Source organism: Alexandromys fortis, unplaced genomic scaffold (assembly GCF_014885135.2).
Source record: "Alexandromys fortis isolate MF-2015 unplaced genomic scaffold, M_Fortis_MF-2015_v1.1 scaffold_5, whole genome shotgun sequence".
NCBI lineage: Eukaryota > Metazoa > Chordata > Mammalia > Rodentia > Cricetidae > Alexandromys > Alexandromys fortis.
Genome location: NW_026067924.1, coordinates 26,171,941 through 26,196,534, shown reverse-complemented (window position 1 = coordinate 26,196,534; position 24,594 = coordinate 26,171,941). Strand labels below are relative to the sequence as shown.

Here is a 24,594-nt window from a genome sequence, read left to right as displayed (position 1 = left end):
AGACTGGTCAAAACTGAACCCCATGACAGGGAGCCTACGCCAGACAAGAGCCAGGAACCAGAGTCAGGGTAGTCCAGAGGCGAAGGATGGAACCAAACATCTTATTTATATTCTGCTATACTTGTGGACAGGAGCATCATAAGATCATCAGAGAAGCTTCATGCAGAACCTGATAGAAGCAGATGCAGAGACCCACAGACAAACATGAGGCGGAGCTCAGGGAATCCTCGGAATAGGGCAAGGAAGGATTGTAGAAGTCAGAGGGGTCAAGGATACCACAAGGAAACCAACAGAACCAACTAACCAGGGCTCACAGGAATTCACAGAAACTCAATCAGAAAGCCCGTATGGACCTGACCTGTCTTCTGCATGGATGTTACGATTGTGTAGCTTGGTGTTCCTGTGGGATTCCTAACAGTGAGAACAGGGGCTGTCTCTGACTCTTTTGCCTGCTTTTAGGACCCTTTTCCTCCTACTGGGTTGCCTCATCCAGCCTAAATATGAGGGGATGTGCCGAGTTTTATTATAACTAGACATGCCATGTTACAGTGATACCCCTGGGTGCCCTGCCCTTTTCTGAAGGGAAAGGAGGAAGAGTGGATCTAGAAAAGAGGGGATGTTGTGGGAGAGACTGGGAGGGGAAGAGGGATGGGAAATCGAGATTGGGATGCAATATGTGAGAGAAAAAAATAAAAAGTATTTTATAAAAATAAAAGAGAGGAAGGAAAAAAGAAGGAAGAGACAGAAAGAAGTAGCAATCAAGATGAAAGGCAAGAGTTAAATGGCAAGCTGAGTAAGTAACCAAATAAGCATTGCCATTTACACCACAAATGAAAACCTAAGATCACTAATATTTAATGAAACTGTTTTTCTTAAAGCCAAAAAAAAAAAAAAAGAAGAGGAAGTAGAACAAGTAGAAGAGGAGAAGGAACCAAACATAGGAAAGGCAGGAAACAGGAAAATCCTGAAAATGGGTTATAAACTTATGAAAAGATAATTTCTTTAACAATTAGAGAAATGCAATTTTAAAATATACTTTTAACGTATTATCTCCAAGTATGAGGCTAGTGAAGCTGGTATCTGGCAATGTATTCTGGTCAGGACTGTAGATAAACAAGCTTTCTCCACATTAAGGATGGGAAAACAAAAACCACAACGTGAGTGGAGGGGCTGTGGCAATAAACCAGAAAAAATGCACATGCACCTACTCTGCCCCAACATTCTCACAGGTAAAAAACGTCTACACTGCCACTCATACTGCACTGGTTAAATGCAGTTTGGGGCAGCCAATAACGGAATAAAACCAGCTATTTTTAATTGCTACAATGAGAGGTTGCATCAAAATGCAATCTTTGCTATCTCACTTGATCAAAGCAATTATTAAAATAATCAACGTAACAAAGTACTTTCAAAAGACGATTGCTGAGTGTTAGGTGTGTCTCTCCTTCCTTTCTCTGACACTTTGCACCTACCTTTAAAAAAACTAGCTATTAGCTGGGCTTGGTGCTGCACGCCTTTAATTCCTGACAAGCAGAAGCAGGTGGACCTGAGTTTGAGGCCAGCCTCGTCTACAGTGAGTCAGAACATCCAGAGCTACACAGTGAGACCCTATACTCACACATTCACACACACACTGCTGTCTACTTTGGTTATTATTAACTTTAAAAATTAAACTACAGTAATAGGGTTGGGAGATAGCTCAATTAATTGTTAAAGAGCTTGCCACACAAGCTTGAAGACCTGAATTTGAGTCTCAAAACCCACATAAAAGTCTGGGCACAGTGATACACACTTGTAATCCTAACACTGGGAACGTGAGGACAGGTGGTTCCCTAGCTCAAGCTAACCAAAAGGCAAGCAGATTTCCACAAATTCAAGGTCACCTAGTCTACAAAGTGAGTTCCTGGACTGACAGGGCTACACAGATAAACCTGTTTCAAAAACTAAAACAAAACAAAACAAAAAAAAAAAGAATGTCCACACATCAATATATGCATGCATACAGGCACAAACACATTACTATAATTTCTACGTATACAAAGCTGGAGAGATCTTTTGCGATGTAATAATTTTTGCTATATATGTTTTCTTATATTTTTAAATTTTATTTCTATAATTTTTAATTTTTTTGTTTCTGTGTGGAGAATATGCACATGAATACAGGTATCTTCAGAGGCCAGAATAGGACATGGATGGGATGTCCTGGAGCTGAAGACAGAGAGGGACAGGCAGTTGTAAGCCACTAGTCACGAGTGCTCAGGACCCATCTTAGTCCTCTGGAAGTGTAGTCACTGAAAAAGCCATCTCTCCAACCCTTTGTAATATATTTTATATCTCATTGCTTTCTTCAAATTCCAAGACCTACATAGCAAATGTTCATAGTAACTTCACCTTACTAACAGAAACTAACAATAGTGTAAATAATTTTCAATTTAAAAATAAATTTAACACCAAACTCTCAGCACTGCCACCAATATCAAGAAATCAGAATGACACAGTAAGCTCTGGAAGACATGTAAGAAAATCACCCCACATTATCCAAATCACTAACAGAACACAATTCCTGCCTGAACTCTAATTTAGCTCTTAAATTATCTTTTGCACAGAATCAAATATTCTTAAATCTTGAGCTTTATGAGAATTCAACCTAAACCACCAGAAATGCATGCTGCCTCTCAGGTACATAGGATCTACTAGTCTGCTTCCAAATTGACAGTTTCTTATCTGAAAATAGGCAGGTATGTTTTTTTGTTTTGTTTTTGCTTACTAGGAGCTTTTAAGTTAAAGCAACAGCAATACTTATCATTAGAAATTAAGCTAGAAACCATTATGTTCAGCAAAGGAAGCCAGGCTCAAGATGGCGAACACCTTGTATCGTATATGCAGAACCTAGTCCTAAAGCTCCACGTGGTGTAGATATTTAAATACTTGTTGTGTGCAGGTGACAAAGCTCAAAAGGTATGTGGGAAATAAGAGAGGGCAACAGAATACATGTGATGAGACAGCAGAGAGGCCAGCTGAAGGTACCACACAGTCATAAGGAGCAGTGAGACAGGGACACGTGAGGACAAAGTACGGCACACCTGTAAGAAGAGGCCATGAAACCTATCATTTAATTTGCTAACCTAAAAAAAAATGATAAAAAATAGAAATTAAACTAAAGCATGTAGTGCATATGCTAAAACTTAATCATAAAACAGAGCAATAAAACTTACTGTTAGCAATTTATAGGAACATGACTTGTGTAAATAAGACACTGAAGTATGTAATACTTAATATAACCCAATTTAAAAGTATGATGTTCTAAAAATTAAACTTTCCAAATAAATTATTTAAAAATTAAACAATTCAGCCAGGTGGTGGCAGCACTCGCCTCTAATCCCAGCACTTGTGAGGCAGAGGCAGCAGAGGCAGGGGATCTTTGTTCTAATGAGTTCCAGGACACTCTGGGCTCCATGCTCCTGGGAATATCCATACCTGCTTACAAATATATACTGTTAATACCCAAGACTGTCCCAAACAAGAGTTTTCAGCCAAAGCCTGAATTTCAGAGGGGCTTCCTGTGCCCACCCTGGGGTCTCAAGATGGGAGTTGTCTGAGGTCATATAATTCTTAGAAGTGGAGCAGCGTCACAGTCAGGTAAGAGTCTGGTAGTTTTACAGAACATAAGCATGGTGGAGATCAGTTATGGGTAATAAAATAATATGCTGAATAACCAGACTTTAACAGTATCAACATTCAGAAACCACATCAAAGAGGTGGATAAAGGAAAGGAAACTTTCTGAAGTATTTCCAACCAGACACGGCCAGCTCTGAGTAGCCAGTCCCCCATCTGAACCAGGAATCACTCTTGTAATGGTCTGTCCTGTCCATTTGAGAGACAAGCCGTACCCTCTCCCTCCCCATCCGTTGAGGCAAGCAGATCTTTCTTCTGCTTCCAACCTGATTTTCTTCCTTTCCATCTATCTCCCAAAGAGGCAGCTTCTGCCTCTCTTCCTTCTCCCCAGTTCTCCCTTTACACACCTCTCTCTGTTTCTATCTCTCTCTGCTCTTCTCCCGTCCTCCCCCCTCCTTCCACAACCCATCTCTGGGTCTCTCACCTGCCTGGGATCCGCTGGCCTGTGACCCGCAGGTCACTCGGAACATATGGCATTTTACTTTTACTGTAACAACTCTGATTTTACAATCTCAAGAGGATCCCCAACAAGTCAATGGAGATGAAATAATCCCTGCCTCCCAGGAACTTTAACTAAGAAGTAGCATATGCTGGCATTTTCTTCAAGTCTATTTAACTGATCACTCACGTGTTATGTGGCAACTATTCCAGTCTATACCAAATTAACCAGACAGTTTTGTTTCTCAAACAGTTTTTCAAGAAGGACCTTTCATAATTTGCTGATTGCATAACATTACATTTCAGAGCTGAAGAAGGCAGCGACAATCCGAGGCTTCAGAGTTGTGACTCACTGGGCACATATCAGCACCAAGATGAAAGCACCAGAGGGAGAAACAGAGAGGACTGGGCCAACTCTTGATGCAAACAGTTGTCACTAACTCTAGAAATGTCTGGGTGATTTATTTGTGTAAACTTGTACTGACCTTTTATTCAAAATCATTCTTTAATAAATTAACTTTTTAAATTTATTTTAATTTTTAAATTATTTATTATTATTATTAAATAAATCTAATAAATTTTTAATTTATGAAATTAAACCAAAGAATAAACTTTTGATCAATTTTAACAACATGAAAATTACCATAATTTATACTCTTGACTACCATTCTTTATGACAGACATACTATAAGGTTGACAGTGTTTCATTTTATTGTAGAAAACATGAACAAGTAAGGGGACAAATTACTAGGACGTGACCAGTATTTTCTAGACCAGATAACAAACACATACAGGGCTGAGGGGCACAGCACCAGGGCTCCTGCCTGCTGCACCAGCTGCAATGTCACCCAAGTCACAAAGCATTCTTTCAGCTGATAGTCAAGTCTGAAGAACACAAGCTCCCATCTTACTTTAGTTTGGGTATTGTCTTATTGAATTTTGGGGAATACAATTTGAAATCTTACAATTATTGCACACCATCTGAAATGTCAGGAAAGAGTGAACACAGCAACAGCAAACACTGACAATATGAGGGCTTAACTGCCAACTACCAGGTCCTGCACTTGGGTTTCAAAGCACTCTGGGCTGTGATTAGGCTAAAATGCATTTCCTAGTATGATGGTTTCAATATGTACGGCCCCTAAAGACACATGTATTGAATGTTTAGTTCATACGGACAGACACTATTAGGAAGAGTGGAATTGTTGGAGTAGGTGTGGCCTTGTTGGAAGAAGTGTGTCACTGTTGGGTGAGCTTTGAGGTCTCTTATGCTCAAGATATGACCAGTGTGGGACACAGTGCCTCTCCTTCTGTTTCCTATGGATCAAGATGGAGAACTCTCAGCTCCCTCTCCAGCACCAAGTCTGCCTGCATGCCACTATGTTTCCTGCCATGACAACAATAGACTAAGCCTCTGAAACTGTAATCCAGCTCTACGGTGATATTTTGCATGAGTTTTAACAAATAAAGCTTGCCTGGAGATCAGAGTGGGGAGCTAGCCACTAGTTAGTCATATAGGCCAGGCACTAGTGGCACACACCTTAATCCCAGCACTCTAGAGGAAGAGGCAGGTGAATCTCTGTGAGTTCAAGGCCACCCTGGGCTACACTAGACTAATCCAGTCTTAAAGACAAACTGTGTCAGGAGGTGGCGGCTCACACCTTTAATCCCAATACTTGGGAGTCACAAGCCTTTAATTCCAGCACTGAAGAGGTGGAGACAGGAAGGGATATGGCTGGGCAGAGGGAGGAGATAGGAGTGCAGGGAATTCAGTCTGACAACTTGTAGTGACAGGATACCCCAACCTGTCTGAAGATTTTGTAGCAGTAAGAACTTATAGCTGGCTGCTTTGCTTCTCTGATCTTTCAGTTTTCACCCCCTAATATTCCAGATACTAGGTTTTTATATTATTAAGACCAAATAGAATCCGTGCAACAAAGCTCCAATTAAATGTTTCCTTTTATAAGAGTTGCTGCATGGTGTCTCTTCACAGCAATAGAAACCCTAAGACACCTACAATCTTGAAAGGGTCATAGGTCTGGTCCCATTTGGCATTTCTAACTCATCTGCGATGGTTGGCTGCTAACATCTGTATTTAGGTAGGATCCTGGGGTTGGTGTGTATGGGGGGGGGGGGTGAATTTGCAAGTTAAAAAGAGGAAAAAAAATCAGTCTCCAACTAAATATGTCTAATTATTGTGTTTTATAAAGGCATACTCTTTTCTAAAACAATTGTGTCTTAAAAGGGGCACAGGCTGACTAATTTTGAAATCTTGCCAGGACAGCATTGATCTAGCTCACATGCTCACATACCACTTTAAAGAAAGCCTGGGGCAAACCTGGGAAACTTCCTGCACTTAGGACTACATTTCCTAAACTTTTTCCTTCACTATTTTTGAAGTTGTTCGGGGCAAGATAACTAATGAACATTCTGTTGTCTGAGAAACATGCTATTTTATTAAATTTGTCACAGTCCTTCTGCCCCCAAGTGACACCATGTGAAATTTAAGTGTGAGAAAACATAAAATTAGTTCACATATAAAATGAGACAAGGACTGGAGATATGGCTCAGCCATTAAAGGCTAGGCCCACAACCAAAAATATAAATTGAGACAGGCCCAGAATTTAATAAACAAATATCAAAATAGTAAGATAACACGACATTTAATCATGCTTTCCTATTGACATTTTGAAAACAGTGACCCAGTGAACTAGCAAATGCTATGTAAGCATATCCAACATCGGCTTTACCCTGCTTGGTCTGGTGAAGGGCAGTTTATAGCCCTGTACCATCGTGTCTCTTAAATACTCAAGAATACCCAGTTGATAACTATTGTTCATACAAAAATCACAGTTTTGGCTATTTTGTGTACAGATACTCTGGGGGCAATTATGCTGGAAAGAGGTCATGTTCTGTGACCTCACTTCAGGATCAATTCAGGATTCCCTGAAGAAGGGGCACTGACTCAGAGACCCCCAGGATGCTTAGTGTAAGCCAACGAGATCACACCATAGAAAGACTATGTGAGTGCAAAGGGTCAGTTTACTGAAGCTTGCAAGTTGCTATAAAGGACATGAGATGAGAAAGGAAAGTGAAATCACTGCAGAGGTTGTGATAACATGATTAAACTGCCAGCAGCTCCTGGCCCCACACGGTTAGAGCAGCCATCCTGGGAATCCCCACTGTCTCTTTCTGCAGAGAATCAGCAACTGCCCTGTCAGTCAGGAGAGAGATGTATACTAGCAGTACTTTGAAATCGAAACTTCTAAAATGTCTTAAAATGGCTATTTTGTTCTCTAGTGTGGGTGCTGTGGTTACCTGGCCACTGAGGGGCTACCCTTCGCCTAAGCATATGCTGAGAGCAGCAGACAGCAGAATAAGCAAGGAAGAGTGGGCTTTTGAGCTGTGAATGCGTCACCTAAGAAAGAGCCCGTCCTTCCTTTGCATTTCCAGTACTATGAGATAGTGAGAATGCAATGTTCGATGCCAGCTGAGTCGACGGGCTCTGTCTGTTCAAGCTGAGGGCATGTGGTTGGTGGCCTGAACCATAACCAGGGATGTAATTCTGAAGGGACACAGTAGGGGAAATTAGAGATTCGGTGCAAGTATGATGCCAGTCATTTGCAATTTCAGGCCGCAGGAGGGTTCTGGGAGCAGTTGAAAGGTTGTAAAGAAAAGTAAAAACGTGTGGCACTAAGGGAACAAAGGACAGGAGGGGCTGCAGGGAGGGTTAGGTCAGGAGTCTCCATGCTGCTGACAGAAAGCAGTCATCACTGCGCTTCTCAACTCCCAGATCATCTAGCTAGTCTACGAATGAGAGAGGCTGGCTCAGGGTCTACTGCTGAGTGAGTGTAATGAAAATAGAGATATGCTTTAGATGAGTATTTCCAGAGGAGAGAAAAGAAACCCCTAGAAATGGACATAGAATTCAGTAAGATTTTTGTTGTTTGGTTTTACTTGTTTGCTTTGCTTTATTTGGTAACAATGGGAAGTGCCCTAGTATTATTTAGAAGCAAACGGAAGGTGGACAACATGTTCAGAAAACAGGCAAGAGGTTTCTGGAGGGGATGCTACACAGAATGCAGGTGAGGGTCTGACAGAAGGGGGCAGGTTTGTAGATCACAGGAAAGCATGTTACTTCCCAATGGCAGTGTTCCCGGCCCCCTGAGAAGATAGCTAGTGTTGACTCCAAAAATGGTGGGGGCCGGGGAGTATGAGAATACAAAGTTTAAGACACCAGGAGAAGTGTTAGAATGATTTCAATCAGAGCAGTAAGGTAGAACTAGGAGAGCCCAGGTGGGCACACATGCAGGCGTCCACGATCCCACAGCTGTATCCATTCGTTCCATAGTGTTTCCAGCAGGTTGTGGGAAGACCAACAGAATCATGGTTTTGCCTACGCATAACACTGCAAAAATGAAGAGCTGATTCTTTTGGCAACATCTACATTCATGTAACTCTCCTAGTCTACAAACAGCATTCTGGGTATGTTTCAGAAATTTTAAAAGTTAATGTTCTCAAGTTAAGGAAGTTAAACAGCAACAAAGAAACCTTGAACACTAAGAATTATATGAAGGTAAGAACGCTGGAAAGGAAAAACAAGGAAATCCAGTCACTGAGCTGATGGCAGTAAGAGGAAGAGGAACTTGACAGAAACATCAAATGCACACAAACTTGCTGCATGCATGCACTTTTTACTTTCTAGAATGGGGATTGAACCTAGTACTTTGCAACTGAAAGACCAGTGCTCTCCCAGACCACTCACAAACTTTAAATCCAATTACTGAAGTTTTTATTTAATATAGCAGGGCTAATTGCACATGGGAGAAAAACTTTATGAACAAATAAACAATGACTTGGTTGGTGCTTAAGGGGAAAGTGGAAACTTAAATTACAAAGTTGGAATATGAGGAATATCATCTCCAAGGGAAGGAAAACCAATGTGGAGAGTCTCAGTCTACTGCCTTGTAGCACTTCCCATCTGACAGAGCAGTGACAGAGAGGCAAAAGCAGTGTATGGTGCCTCTTCACCGTCGTGAGAGAAATTAGACTGGTGTGGCCAGTCTTCACTGTAGCCTTTCTTCTCAGAGTGCAAGCTCTTGCAAGTAAACTCGCCTGGGAGCCCAGCCGCAGGCCCTTTCTCTCCACAGCACTGAGTGCCATCCAAGAAAAGCACCTGGACCTACAAGCAAACGCGAACCCCGACAGCACTGCCATCTAAAATGCTCTGTTCTTCAAGTTCAAATTTTTAAAAAGAAAAAAAAATACTCTTTTGTAAGAAAACTTTCATTCTAATAGCAACAAAAAGAAATATAATGTTTCTAGAATGCAAAAATATTTTCATACACAAAAATACAACATAGTGCCCTCGGAAAGAAGAGACAGAACTTTGTGTAGGATCACTGCAGACAGTGGTCTGCAATGGGCCGCACCATCCAGTCAGAAGAGGAAAGGTTCCCTAGATGCCTTGTCCTCCCTCCCCTGAAGCCCATCTGTCATGCACCTTGACTTTCGTAAAGCTGGAAGATGAGTATGGACTAGTGTTCAAGATGAAATGTGCCTGTGCAATTGCCAAGTACTGCCTAGCTCCCAGGATCCTATGAAGCCTCAAAACACATGACCGTCCAGTGGTGGAGGAGAACCTGCAGAAATGGGCTATTGTGGCTGCTGCAACAGTAAGGCATACAGCTCTGGGACTTCTTCAGAGCAAAGAAAGTAAGTCAGACATTTCAAACACTCAAAGGAACGACTCCTATAATCCATGTGGGTAGTGCAAGGATGGACCTGGAATGAAGAGGGGTAACAGGAATCCCTCAAGCATATATAAATAAAGGCTAGCGCTGAAGAGAGAGATGGCCAGAAGAGTAAGAGTTGGAACGCTTCCTCGGATGCCCACAATATTGAGAGCTGAACACCCAAGACAGCTGGCATGTGTGCCCTAGGGAAACCATGCTCTTAATCTGAGCAATGGGGAATCCTGGAGAGTCCATGTGGAACAAGAGTACTGCTGCTTTACATCAACACCCAAGCTACATGGAGCCCATTTTCTGAGCCCCCTTTATCCCCAGGTGTGATGCACAGTAACTGATGACTACACTGTATCTAAGACAACCAGGGAGTGCTGACTCCCAGATCACCTACAGTAGCAATGTTTACATTTCTGAGACATGGAAACACTTCAGGCTTTCCTAAGTGATGCATTTCTGAGGCTACTTGACTATTCTGTTCCTATGGACACTTGATTCATTGATTTTTTGGTCCTAAAGATAGAGCCTGGGATCTCATGCACGCACCCCTAGCAGGTCTGATTCTTTAACAATGTCTGAGAAGTAGAGCTAAAGGTCTCAGTACACATCATTTTCTGTAAGTTATCCCCAAAAGGATTTCCAAAGGTTCCAGCACTTGCACACGCACGCAGGTGCGCGCGCGCGCACACACACACACACACACAAGATTCTGAATCAACATTTTTATAATAGCAGTAATAATAAATAGTTTAGATGTTCGACCACGATTTAACTATTCTTGGCTCCTAATATGAGTCCTATAGCACAGTCATCTGAAATCACACTAAAATATTTGAGGGAAAAAAGGAGAGGTCCTAGTTTTCATGTAAGCAAGGTTTACAAAGTATAATTCTTGTTAGCACTTAAAATATACAAGCGAACAAAGAAAATCTGACTTTGAGTTGAACTGATATTTAGTTATCTTTAATTAATGTGAATAAGAAAACTAATTTTATTTAAACAATTCTAAGAAATCTTCTATTTTGAATGATTCAAATGAGAATTTCTCACCTGAAATCTCAATCAAAACCAAAATCTTAAGATTTTATGTGTAGGAGATTTTATATATATGCATGCAGAGTTGTAAAGTATGTAGGAATTTTAAAATAAAAATATTTAGTGATATTTAATTTGATATTTCTGGACATATAAGAAAATGCTAATTATGAACACAACAGAAATGTTACCTTAGACTTTTTCTTTGTAACTTAAAACACATCTCCAATGATAAACTACCCCACAGCAGGTTAGTTTCCCTTTTTTAAAACTGTAAAATTCAGGCACTTAAAATAGATAAACTTTACGTCAACTGGGAAAGGGCTCCACATAATATTCCGATTAAAAATTAAGGACTTGCTCTCTCAAAAAGTGCTTTCCAGATGCAGTTTGAAGACAAAAAAAAAAAATACTAAGCAGATAAATTCAGAAGTGACAAAAATAAAACTTAAAAAAACAACCCCAATGGCTTTCAAGTTGAAAAAGCATCCCCCATAATTAGCCTTCATTAAGGGACTGTTTCTCTCTGAAAACTTCTGCACAGCTACTAAATGAGAAAATCATATTTAATATCCACTGCAGCATCACTGCTATGACTGCCTGGAGAACGTGACTCTGGATGCTGCAAAGCCATCCACCCTCTCACACAGTATGTGCTTCTCACGGAATCACACCCTTTCATCGTGGACGGCAGAACACACCCTGCAGAAAGCTCAAGGCTTAGCATGCAAAGACGCTTACCAGAACTTGGGATTTCAGTCCAAATTAACTTAGCCAATGGAGAGACGGCTAAAAATCAAGACAAAGGCTTCCTTCCCCTCCTAAGACAGCAACAAGGCTTTAGCATTGGAGTTCATGCCAAGTATTTCCAAGCATGTTTCTCCTACTATAAACACTAAAATAAAGATTTAAGTATCCCCACTCACTACTCTTGAACCTGAGCCAAGTTGTGTCTCCATAATATGAGCTGCTATGGCAACAGAAAGAAAATGAACCAATTATCTATGCTTGTTCTTAGCTTACTAGCTGTCATTAACATAGAAATTGGAACTAACCTGAACGTTATTTAAAAATGTTCTGATTATCAGTACTCTAATATTCTTTTCTTCCCAACTTCTGCTTTTTCAAGTGAGCATGGTCTCACATTCCTATCTATGTACTTTTCTTTCTGCTGTTTTTTTTTTTTTTTTTTTGAAGATTTATAAAGGTGTCCCAGGGAAATAGGTGAATCAATACAAAAACTCAGAAGGTTCAGGGAACTTGGAGCAATTGAGAACAATCAACTCAATGTCTGATACTCCTAAGTTTGCATTCAAACCAATTTGATCACGTCTCCATAACCTTGGGCAACAGGAGCTACCATTCAGAGCCTGCTCCCTCATGAAACTGCACTACTTCCCTCAAGACACTGCCATGAGTGATACATGGAGGATGTAACTTGCCTACCATAGGAAATGTTCATTTGCCAACACTTTCAAAATAATAGGAATATAAAAAGGTGCTGCCATAGGCCCTATTTTAACTTTCTTTTTATTTATTCTATGAGTCTTTCACATCATGCATCTTGATCCCATTCATTTCCCCATCCCTTTTAATCTGTCCTCTGCCCCAAACAAAACAAAATTTAAGAGCAAAGGGAAAAGTTAAAAAATCATCTCATAGAAGCTGCAGAGTGGCACAGTAAGTCACCCAGTAAACCCTTTTGTCCATATATCTTTAACTGAAAGTGTTCCTTGCATATTGGTCTGATTTGAGGCCTCTGGTTTCTGCTATACTATAGATGCTGGGCCCTCACTGGTACTCTTCTTGGCTCTCCTGTAGTGTTGTGGAGATCCTGCAGCTTTGGGTCTGCGGGTCAGGCCCCTTCATGTGCTCCAGCAGATCATAGATGGTGTGTATGTTGGAGCGGGTCAAGTCATAACCCTGGTTCTGGACCTGGGCAGCTGTAGGGTTCGTCACCCCACCAGTTCTCCCCAGTCCTTGCCATCAGGGTGAGCTCTCTCTAGTACTGCCCGGGGAGGGGGGTGCACGCGACTCACTCCTGGCAGCAAAGAGTGAGGGGTGGGGCCAGTTCTCCAGTCTTCTTGCCCTCAGGGTTGGCACACCAACACTGTCAGGGTCAGCTCCATTGTGTTGTCCAGGCGAGGTGCAGGAGCCAAAACTGCCAAGGGCTGCAGCTAGTAAACTGGTAAGTGGCAGGGCCAGCTCCTCCACCTGTCCCAGGCGTTGACGGAGTAGGGGCAGAGAGCATCTCTCCTCCACCCATGCCACCATAAGTCAGATGAGTAATGGGGACAGCCTCCCCTGCTCACAACATTGGGGCTGGGACACCCACATCCCCCATGACAGGGCCAGCTCTGCTGTGCAGCATAGGCCATATTTAAAAGGAAAGCTAGCTTCCTAGAAACTCTTACAAAGTAGACTTTAAAGCAACTTAATGTGCAAGGTAAAATGACAGCCCAATTAGGGTCTTCCTGATTTTAAAATGTTTCAAACTCTGTAATGAGAATATTATGTTACAGATTCTCAAGAGACACTCATTTTTAAAATCTGCATAGATCTTTCGTGTTCCGTGAATAATGTTAAAACTAGGGAAAAAGAACCTCCATTTTTTAAGCTATATTTTAAATTTATTTATTAGAGCAAAGTGGTTGAGGAAAGCACTAAAAACTTTCAATGAGTCTATCTTTCTTTACTAGCTCAGATAGTATCTAAGAAACATGCGCTTGGTGTTTACTCCAGCTCTGCTTTTCTACAGAGTAGTGTTACTAATCATAAGAAAGTAGCTTTTACAAACCACAAACTTAGTGTAGCATATCTCGGGGTTACAAACTTGGACAGCATCTACAATGCTAAGACCTCACAGGAATCCCAACTCAAACACAATGTGTCTCCCTCAACTCATCTACATTGTAGCACTCTGGCCTTACTTCTCATTTACATTTTATCTCACTGGCTTGGTAACTGTTACTCTTAACTTCTCCAAGCAGGAACCTTTTTATTTTATTCACCTCAGAATCTACCAAGTACCTGACAATAGCAACGTTTCCATAAATAATAATGTATTAATAAATATATCAAAATTATACATATTTTATACAAAATACAACAAAACATTTCAATGTGATCTTAAGTGATGTTTAACTATAAACTAACTTAAAGTATGCATTAAAACAAAACTAATTTGCTTCTAAAATATTCATTTTACAAAAAAACTGGACAAGTTGTCAGCACCACAGACTTTCTAATTCACAATGGCCTTTCATAAACCAGTCCTCTCCATATCTAAGGCATAAGCAGATACTAGTCTAGCATTCATTCATTCATTTATTGGTTTTTTTGAAACATGGTTTCTCTGTAGCCCTGGCTATCCTGGAACTCTCTCTATAGAAGAAACTTCTATAGAAGTTTCAGGCTAGCCTGAAACTCAGAGCTCTGCCAATCTCTGCCTCTCCAGTGCTGGAGTTAAAGATATGGGCCACCAAGTCTGGCTTACTGGTCTGACTTTTAAATGTCTAAAAGCTCTGACCTAACAGTCTTCAACCACTATCTACTTTTCTTTTCTTTTCTTAAGTTTTACAAAGAGTCAGACACATTTTAGCCATTCCTAAAACAAATACCTCATGGAGTTAACAGGGGTCACCAACCTCACAGAGCTTGCCACACAGCCAATGGTGCCCCATCTTTACAATGGTATAGTAAAGAAATCACTAAGCACTTGAACATACGGGATTTCTGTTCCTCTTATCAAACACAGCCCGAGGTCTTACTCTGCATTTCACTGTGGAAACACTGTCCCAAATGCTAACTCACTTTAAAGAACTTGAGTTAAAAAATCAGGAAACTGTTCGCAAATAGAAGACATCATCAAAACATGAAAGATTAACTATCTGACTACTATTATTAATAGTCCAGCTGTTAAGTAGCTAGTTCTAACAATGAGATTAATTTTATATCCTCAAATACATAATAGACTGTGAAGTATTTTCAAATGTTCAAATATATGTTTTACTTCACAGATTATTGCTTTGTATTTACAAGTAATTTTGATTCTCATTCTTATATAATCTTTTCATAATAGAAACTAACCAGAATTTTCTAGGTAGAAAAAAGTTGATAACAGCAGGCTCATTTTTCTCCCATCTCATGCACACAGTTAGCAGTTAGACTGTTCAGAAAGACTGCTCTGCGAGGAATTTATATTTAAGTTCTCTTTCCTGCAGCTTCCATTCCTGTCACTCACCCATCATCCCAGGAGATCCTGAACTTTAATGTTCCACAGATGACGTTCTTTCTGCAAACACCTGGACTGAAAGTGGTTCCAGTGTACAGGCATGCATATGAACACTAGGATGGGGAGCGCACTGCTACGAGGAACTCAACTTCCCATAATTAAAAGGCTACTATGCTTTTAAGATCACAAAATGTAATTTTTAAAAAGTGGGCCAGTGTAGGTGAATAGCTGCATAGGGGCACAGACAGCAGACAGCATTTTACTGTCATTGTACTCACTTCTGTGGTTACATTGCAGGTCCCAAACACTTCAATAGAGAACCATAGGAAACCACAGATCCTGAGAGTCCTCAGTTACCACAGCACAACCAAGCTATACTTCTTGAGACAATATGAGAACAGGAGGCACTGTAAGCAGCTCATGGTTACTGTATAGGAGCCACGTGCAAATGAAACCAGTTGCCCTTCATCCCTGGTCAACTATTAGGACAACAATTAGGAAAATTGTGGATGAGGAATGAATTCATTTCCAGAACGAAGGAATGGGAGGACAGCAGTGGTTGCTCTCTGCAGATTCACCCCTTACACAATATAAAACACACAACCTGAAGTTTTCCAGATGCGGTAATGAAGGTGCAGAAAGTACCATATTAGAGCCAATTGTTAAAATCACTCTCAGTATATTTCAGCTATTTGTTACTTGTCAGGGATAATAAATGCCAGGGGTTAGGAAGCAATGAATTAAAAAAAAAAACCATTGTTAAAATGCTTCAGGGAGCTAGTTATAGTAATATATACATATATACACATATTATCCCTCCTTCTACTCTTTATATGATTTGTAAACAAAACCAAAAGGGGGAGGGGACAACAACAGCAAGAGTACACTGACAGACACAAAGTAGCAACAGATCAAAATTACAACTAGAAAGTTGTGGGCCAGCAAGATGGCTCTGTCTATAAAGTCACTTGCCATAAAAGCCGATTGATTCTAGCTGGCTCCCCAGGATTCCTTTAAGTGGACTTCTGACTTCCACACTCACGTCACAACATACACACCATGAATGCACATACAACAACAATAAATCTAGAAAGTTTTACACATAATTTCCACCACAGAAAACAAAAGTTCAAAACCAAGAGTATAGTAAGGTGTCAGATTTCACTTGACCCATGCTCTGAGCTAACAGGCTTTCTAAGCCAGGCCTATGACACTTGACCTGTGCCAAAACGAGCACTTCTGGGAAGTGACCTGCATGGAGGCACCTTTTACAACTACAGGTGGGAATACAATCCGCAGTAACCTGCATAGAGGCACCTTTTACAAACTACAGGTGGGAATACAATCCACAGTCTTTATTGTATCTAAACCACCAAAACTGATTAAATACATTTTAAAAGAACAGGAAACAGCATCTTTTCTTCCATGTTAGCTAACTCGAGGTTAGACTTCAACTGGCAGCAAAAGACAGCCAAGATAGGGGCTCAGTATTGGTTGTGGTTCTATAGACATCCAAAATCAAAACGGAAACTATGCGTTGTAAGGAGTAGCTCCACTGTGCAAATCTGTCCTCCCAGTTCCCATGGTGAGCCCGGCACAGCTTCAGTAATGGCCTATATACTCCAGAGGAACTGAGGCTCCCTCAGCTAGTCCCTCTTCTTCCTATCCTAACCTGTCAAAGGTTAAGGAATTTGTCAAGTTACTATTAAATGACCCAAGTGAGATTCAAACCCAAGTCACTGCGTCAGTGGTCTTGATCATTATGCCACGACCAAAATCAAAACAACAAAATTAATCACCCTGAGAAAAAATTAATGTCAAATTGAAGGTCTGTAAGCAGTGAAAGAGTAAGGCTCACTACTTGTTTGATAGGTTTTTTTCATGATACATTCTCTTTGCTTAGATTTGATAATTTATTTTTTTAAAAAAGTCAATCAATTTAAGGCTAAAGAGGGTAATAAAAATCCTCCAGCAGCTGGTTAGGGTTTTAAGCAACCATGTCCTAACAGCATGTGATAGCTCTGTTACACAATGTGAAAAATCTTTACTCCAATTAGTATCTCAATCAAGTCAGGCTGGGGTGTGAAGGCCTCTATTATTTGCTATCAGAACTACTCTAAAGGGAAATGGAGAGAGGGTGACAAAAAAGGGAAGGTCCAAATGAATCTAATGTCATTCAGACGTGCAAACAGACGCCCACCCAGAGCGCCGACTTCAGACTATCTGAGGAACAGTTAAGGAGAACTCAGCACAGGTGCTAACATTTTAAATCATTTCTTTATAAAGAAAGCACTCGTGTGTCTGTTTATATGCCTTGCGATTGGTAACTGCAAAAAACTGTCCACTTTGGGGACTGTGAGACGATACAGTTTTCACATGAACAGTCTCTACAGAGAAAGACGGTGTATAGAGCACAGCAATTCTCTTAATCAGAGTTTTGTTGAAACATTGTGATTTGATCATAATCATATTTCATGTCTTCTGATCTTTGAGTCTCTGTCCTTTTCATCTCATAGGGTTAGCCAAAATACTGACTACAACGTAACCAAAGTACTTACTACAATGTAAACAAAGACCAGGAAAGTAATATGCCTGTACATGAATTCACATTGCTTCTAGCCCAGCAGTTCTCAAACTGGGTTCGCGAACCCTTTGGGGGCCGGTCGACCCTTTCACAGGGTCACATATCATATATCCTGCATATCAGACAGTTACATTATGGTTCACAGCAGTAGCAAAATTACAGTTTGGAAGTAGCAAGAAAATAATATTATGGTCGGGGGTCCCCACAACATGAGGAACTGTGTTAAAGGGTCGCGGCATTTGGAAGGCTGAGATCCGCTGCTCTGCTTGAACACATTAGAGATGTTAGAAAGTACAAAGACCATCTTGCCTACTAAAAATCACTCGGACTTTTAGAGAACAACCAGACCCTCTCTAATAACTTCTACCTACCAACTGGAGTCAATGACACCGCGCCCCCCCCCCAATCATTTGAGGTTTGTATCCCATAATAATCAAACTAAAGAGTTTTACATTTCTCATTTTATTTTTACAAAACATTTCCTTTCTGCCTCTACCAGTGATTATTTTTAATGCTTTTGCCGGCACACGACACAACTGGCTGGAAAAAACTTCACTCCCCGGCGGAGCAGAGAGACAACCTGAGTGAGCCAGACTCACAAAAACCCCTCACACTGCCTACTGCTTTTGGGGGTGTCTTCGCCCTGACTGGACCACCTGGCCACTTCGTTCAGACTCAGAAACAGACACGATGCCAGTCATTCTGTACACAGCAAATGAAGGCAGCAATTGAATACACACCCCAGAAGACACTGGGTACAGTGTATAACTCCTCCTAACAGGGGTACTCTGTAAATACTACACATCCCACTAGCTACTGTGAGAACCCAACTCTACCGGAAACCAGGTACCGTGTGTGTACACGGTGTAAGCCACCGGTCACGCAAAGGATACTCTGTAACACTCTATGACACTCGACACTCTATACAAAGCTACTGCACACAATGCTAGATACTATGTACACATCTTAGCCCTCCCGGGATACAGTGCACACACATTTCAGCTGTGCAGCGGCACAACCCAGTGTTGATACAGATTAGAGGACACTTGGGTGCTGCGTGCATACTGACGGTAACACTGAGTACTACTCACAAACCACACAGGACCGACCGACCGACCCGTCAGTACCACGGACACACGGCCAACACTAAGTACCACAGACACCAACGACAAAGTCCCGCGGACACACCGCAGAACACCCGCGGCTCGGCCCAGGGGGAAAAAAAAAGGCATGAGCGGAGACAGCCCAAGTGAAAGTTCGGGCCACAGCCCCACGGGCAGCGTCCCCATCAGCTTCTCCAGCTCTGCAGGGGCACAAGGCGGCTGATCCCGCAGGACGGCCGGGAGGACCTGTTGAAGCAGCTGAAGCCTCGCAAGCCGCTCGCCTGCAGCCCCCGGGAGACCGGCGGGCACTGGTCTCGGGGACCGCCGCTTCCATCGTTCCCCTCCGCCCGCCACACGTTCCACGCAAAGGGCCCTCGGGCCTGGCCAGGCGGGAGGCGCGGGGACCCGGCGGGAGGAGCTCACAAGACTCCGCGGCTTCGCGGCGCCAGCAGGCCGCGCGCGGTTCTCCGCGGCCTTCACCCGGGCCGGCTCCTCACGGCTGCCCGAGGCAAGAGGCGCCGGACCGAGGGGAGCGCCCAGCCCGCAGGCCTCACCGGCCTGGGGCAGTCCCTGAGGCCACTATCAGCCGCCGCCCGCCACAGAGGCCGCGGCCCCGGCAGCCGCCACGGTGCAGGCCACGCCACCGCCACCGACGCCTCCGCCCGCCCCGCCGCCCCGCCGCCCCGCCGCCGCCGCCGAGCTTTCCCCACCATTATGCTCCGCTCCGCCGCCGCCGCCGCTGCCGCCGCCGCGCCCGGCCCTCCCTCCGGAGCCGCCTCCTTCCCGCCGCCCGGCGCCTCTCGGGCCTCAGCCGGCGACGGGCGCGGGGGGCGGGGGGGACGCAGGCCGCCGCCTCCTCCTCCCCGCCATCTCCTCCCTCCTCCCCGGCTCCCCCCGCTGGCTCGGCGCGGAGGGCTCGGGGCTCGAGGGGCGCCATGTTGGCGGCGGCTTTCGCCACAGAAAATGCCTCCGCGCGCGCCGGGGCGAAGCCTGGCGAGGCGGCCGGGGCGTCGCGCGCCGGCTGGAGGCCTGGACCGCCGCGCGCACTCGCTCGCTCGCTCGCTCACTCACCGCGTCTCCTCAGCCCGTCGGCGGCGAGGGGCCTGCGGGGCTGCAGAGGACGCCCGGAGGGGGAAAGTTGACGTTCCCCACTAAGCGGTGTTTCACATGGTGCGGGCGCGGCGGCCGGCCGGGTTCGCAGCCTCCTCGGAGTTCATTGTGTGCGCTCGAGTGTTTCCCCGCGCGGGGCCGGGCCGGGCAAGCGGGGCCTGGGCCGAGCCGCGCACGGGGGGCTCTAGCGGCGGGCGCGGGACTTGCGCGGCCCGCGCAGCCTCCCCGCCCCGAGGCCGGGGGAGCCCGCCGCGCCCGCTCCTACCTTCCCTCGACCTGTCTTCGGCGCCTCTGCAAAATCGGTTTCAGCATATTCTGAGGGGTCCACACACGAACTCCATATCAACACACACGTGCAAGCTACGTACGTGCAGGCGCGCTGGAGCCGAGCACCGAGACACGAGGGTAGCATTGTTAGGATCCTGCCAAACCCGGTGGGCTGCGATGCGGCTCGCGGGGTGGACCCGCTCCACACTTTGCTTGCTTCCTAATGACTCCGTGTTGGGCAAGCACCCGCCCGTGTACTGACCCGAGTGGGTAAGACAGTCTCCCTCTTCTTCCAATCCTGTGCTCAAAAAAAGAGTTGCAAGACACCCAACTTCCCCGTCCCGTAGATTCACAAATGGAACATTTAGAAAGAATGGACCACCTATTCTCAATCTGGCTAGAACATTACAAATTGCTGTGAGACGCAGGTTATCTTTTTTTAGTGAGTAATTCTAGATCTAATCAGAGGAGATCCCTTAAGCTATGTGGCTTTAAAAAGTCTGGGGGTGGGGGGCGGGGGGGAGGATCGCAGAGATAAAAGCACACACGGCTGTAAAATATTGTCCTGTAATAACCTTTGCCTGCAAGGAGTTTAAAAGGGAAACCCTACTCGCCAAAATTGCTTGGCCCTATTCTCAACGGCTATATGTACCTGAAAAATCACTGGAGACTCCCCTAGAAATCTGGGGTTCTTAGACCAATTATCCATCTGTTTACAGAGCTGACCTCTAAGAACTTAGACATGAATGGCATTGAGTGGGCCTTTGAAGTACACCAGACAAACATGGTCTTTCAAACCGTTAACAGCCCTGGCACTGATAGCCCAATCTCTGAGAGTAGTGTTTGGGTGTTTTGTTGTTTGTTTTTGTTTCTGGCTCCCCCCCCACACACACACACACATACACTTCAAAGATCATGAGATATTTGAATTCATTCAACTAATAAAATAAGGTATGACTGGGCAGCAAGACTACTCAGCGGGTAGCGGCACTCACCACCCTACAGTCCGAGTTCAATCACGAGGACCTACCCATATGGTGGAATGAGAGTAAATGCCATTAAAATTAGACAGAAGGCAATGATGCCATATCTGACTGGAATGATGGGCTGGGAACCACCTGTTTAAGTGAATCACCTTTTAAAAAAGGTTTTATTTTAGTTATAGAGGAATGCCTATTTCTCTATTTTTATGTATTTTACAGAGGCTACTCGTGTGTGTGTGTGTGTGTGTGTGTGTGTGTGTGTGTGAATCATAACCTTTTAGGAAAGAAAAGGACTGCATATTCCCACCACCATCCCAGTTGTCCTGAGGAGAAATCACTTCTCTTTAATGTGCACCTCTCTTAGATATCACGTCCCTGAGATTTCCTGTTCCTTTGCTCTGGTTTCCCTGCCCGGCAGCATCGTTAACCGCGTTTGCCTGTCAGCTGCCTGAGTATGAGCGTGGGTCAGAAGGCGGGGGACCAGAGGTTGGGAGAAGGGCTGGAAGACCAAAGGAGTGAAGTTGTTTCCATGCAGCCTGTGACGTCCTCTGGATTTGTGTACCGGGTTGAGAAGAAGGCAAGTTTGAGGTTCTGAGAGGAGAAATCGGGGGCTGGAGGAATGATGGACTGAGGGATGATTTGCATCCATCCAGATGTGCCCCACAGGCCCCCACACAGCCCTCCTCATGTTTCTTGGTCCCAACCAATAGACCCTATGCCTCATAATATCCAGTCAGCAGATGACTTTTTCCCATTTTACTTAGAGAAAAGTTGGAGAAATACAGAAGGCAGAGACTATTCAAGCAATTAAAAGTGAAAATTTTGTCTGTTGAGGAATTATATTCTTACCTTATATAATACACTTTTAAAAAAAAGCCCAAATGACTTAAGTCATATGAAAACTGAAATATTTTCCAAAGCAAGGAAAAACATAGAGGTGAATATTTGTGAAATTTTTGAGTGGAGAAAAAAATATCCAAAATTCTCCGGGAATGGATCGGGATGTGTGTGTGTGTGTGTGTGTGTGTGTGTGTGTGTGTGAAACTCACATGCACAACTAGACTAAGAAATTTGACTCTATAAAAGTGTATAAAAACATGTCAAAGAGGTGTGGCTTCTAAAATATGTCCTCGAGAAGTCCCTTCCTAGGCACCTTCTCCTGCTTTCTTTCATAGTAAAGTTCAGTATGCATGTCTTGGGACTCAAGAAGAATCATATTCACTGCCACAGACAGGTGAAGCCTCTTGCGACATTCTGAGAGTTCTTGGCTTGCCAACTGTTTAGTGTAGTCGTAGTTCAGCCCCCTGCCCCTGAAGCGCGGTGTTTTCTGTTTTGCTTTTACCTCTATTCTTGGTTTTATATCTCTGTGTTGCATTAAGGATGAATGACGTGAAAACTGAGTCATGTAGATATCCCTTCTCCAAAAGCGTGACTTACAGTGTAGCACTATCTGTGTAGAGCCCCGGGAACACAGAAGAAAAGCCCATTGTAGAGAAATCAGTGAACAGAAAGCATCAGGTTGTGGTAAGGTTACTAATGTAAAACGTCATTCTCCACAAAGAAACCTTCCTGGAGCTCAGTCTAATGAGATCTTCCCCATCTCTTTCTCCAAACCACAAGCTTGTTTCTCATGCTACATCTACACACATCTAGGTACACAGTACCTGTTAAATGAAAAATGCTGCAGGGAAAGTTGGTAGTCTCATTTGAAAGCAAAATGCTGTTAAGATATAGTTTTAATAACATAATGCCAGTGGCTCTATCATTTAGGTATTACACTTTATTTCTTTGGTGTGTGTGTGTGTGTGTGTGTGTGTGTGAGAGAGAGAGAGAGAGAGAGAGAGAGAGAGAGAGAGAGAGAGAGAGAGAGAGAGAGAGAGAGAGAGAGAGATGCATGAAGCTAGATGTGAGGTGTGCTGACTCATGCTGGGCAGAGACTGACTTCAGACTATCTTAATTGCTTCTCCACCATGTGTTTTGAGACAGAAACTCTGTCTCAAACTTGGAGTTTACTTTCAGCTAGGTAGGCTGACCATTAGCCCCTGGGAGCCATGGCTCTGCCCCCGCCCTCAGTACTAGACTTAGAGACACATGCTGCTACATTGTTATTACCTGGGAGCTGGGGATCTGAACTCAGGTCCTCATTGCTTGCACAGAAAGCACTTAACCCACTGAGCCACCTTTGCTGCATATAGTTTTTCTTAATGCATAGTAATTAAAATTCCATGGCAAATGGAATTTGTTCTGTATAGGTTATTATTTCTACAATAGTAGTTAGGCAGTCAATGAACTAAGGACTGTTAAATACATAACACTAGGCAAGTTGTGCCATATCACATCCTAGAGTCAAAAAGACAAGACACTTGAGGACACAGGCTACTCCCTGAATGTCTCAGGCATATTTCCAACTCCTTGTGCTTCCTTTCCTGTCTAGCAGTCAGGTCCAGAGCAGATTTCTGATGCCCTAACTTCAGGCTAATTGGTATAGGAGAAGAGCTCAAACCATTCCAGCCCTTATGCACACCTTTAGGGATGCCTGTCAAAACTCCACTCTCAGCAGGCATCACCTTGGACTCGTTACATAAGCTTTGGCAAGTAGCAACATCTCCCCATGTCAACTCCCTCTGTAATTGAAGGAGGGTTACTAATTGCATGTTATGTTCCCATTAGCACAGACTTTTATGAACTTCAGGGTTCCACAATCCCTGGTCCTTCAGCTCCTACTGTCTTCTCTGATTGGTGGTGAGGGTGGTGATGGTGTGTAAGTGGGTGTGGGTGTGGGTACTGGATCACATGTGTGAACTAAGGTATATGTAGAAGCCAGCACTCAACCTTGGGTGCCATTCTTCAGGCAGAGTACAATACAATTGTTTTGTTTTGTTTTGTTTTTAAGACAGTGTCTCTCACTGGCCTGGAACTCGACAAGTAGACTCTGTTGGCTGGCCAGCAAGCCCCAGGCATCTGCCTGTCTCTACCTCCCCAGAGCTGTGATTGCAAGCTTGTGCCACCATATTAATTTTTTATATTAGTTCTGGGGCTCAAAATCATGTCCTCCTGCTTATATGGCAAGCACTTTACCAACGGGGCAATCTCCAGCCATCTGCTCTATTCCGCTAGACTCTCCTGAGGTCCGTGGTAACATGTTATTCTCTGGAGCTGACACATGTTCTGTGCACTCTTACTTCTCTTTCTCTTCAGCTGCCTTCTCTCTTTCTCCCCTTTTCCGTGTTGTTGCTGGAGTCGAAAACTCCCGTCATATGTGATGTGCCTCACCCTCTGCCCCAGTGCTGTGGGGCTGGCCTTTCTGTGCTGTCACCTGGTGTAACGTAGGTGCTCACGCAGAGACTCAGTCTTGCTTTCCAACTTCCTGCTGTTGTTCCATTCTTGTCAAACAGCCAGGCCTAGAAGGAATTTCGT

At 43.7% G+C, this 24,594-nt stretch overlaps 1 protein-coding gene across 10 annotated transcripts in view; it reads right to left on the bottom strand.

Annotated features, from left to right (window-relative positions):
* Zmynd11 (zinc finger MYND-type containing 11) overlaps positions 1 to 20,432 on the bottom strand; it is an 85,773-nt gene extending 65,341 nt beyond the window's left edge. For 7 of the 10 annotated variants that reach the window (XM_050142298.1, XM_050142305.1, XM_050142303.1 and 4 more), the window contains exon 1: positions 19,528 to 19,672. The gene's annotated coding sequence lies outside the window, so the exon portion shown is untranslated. Of the gene's footprint in view, positions 1 to 19,527; positions 19,673 to 19,888; positions 20,123 to 20,192; positions 20,215 to 20,295 lie in introns of those variants that run through there. The other 3 variants (XM_050142300.1, XM_050142302.1, XM_050142299.1) reach the window with 3 other exon arrangements.
* Between the last annotated feature and the right edge of the window lie 4,162 nt (positions 20,433 to 24,594).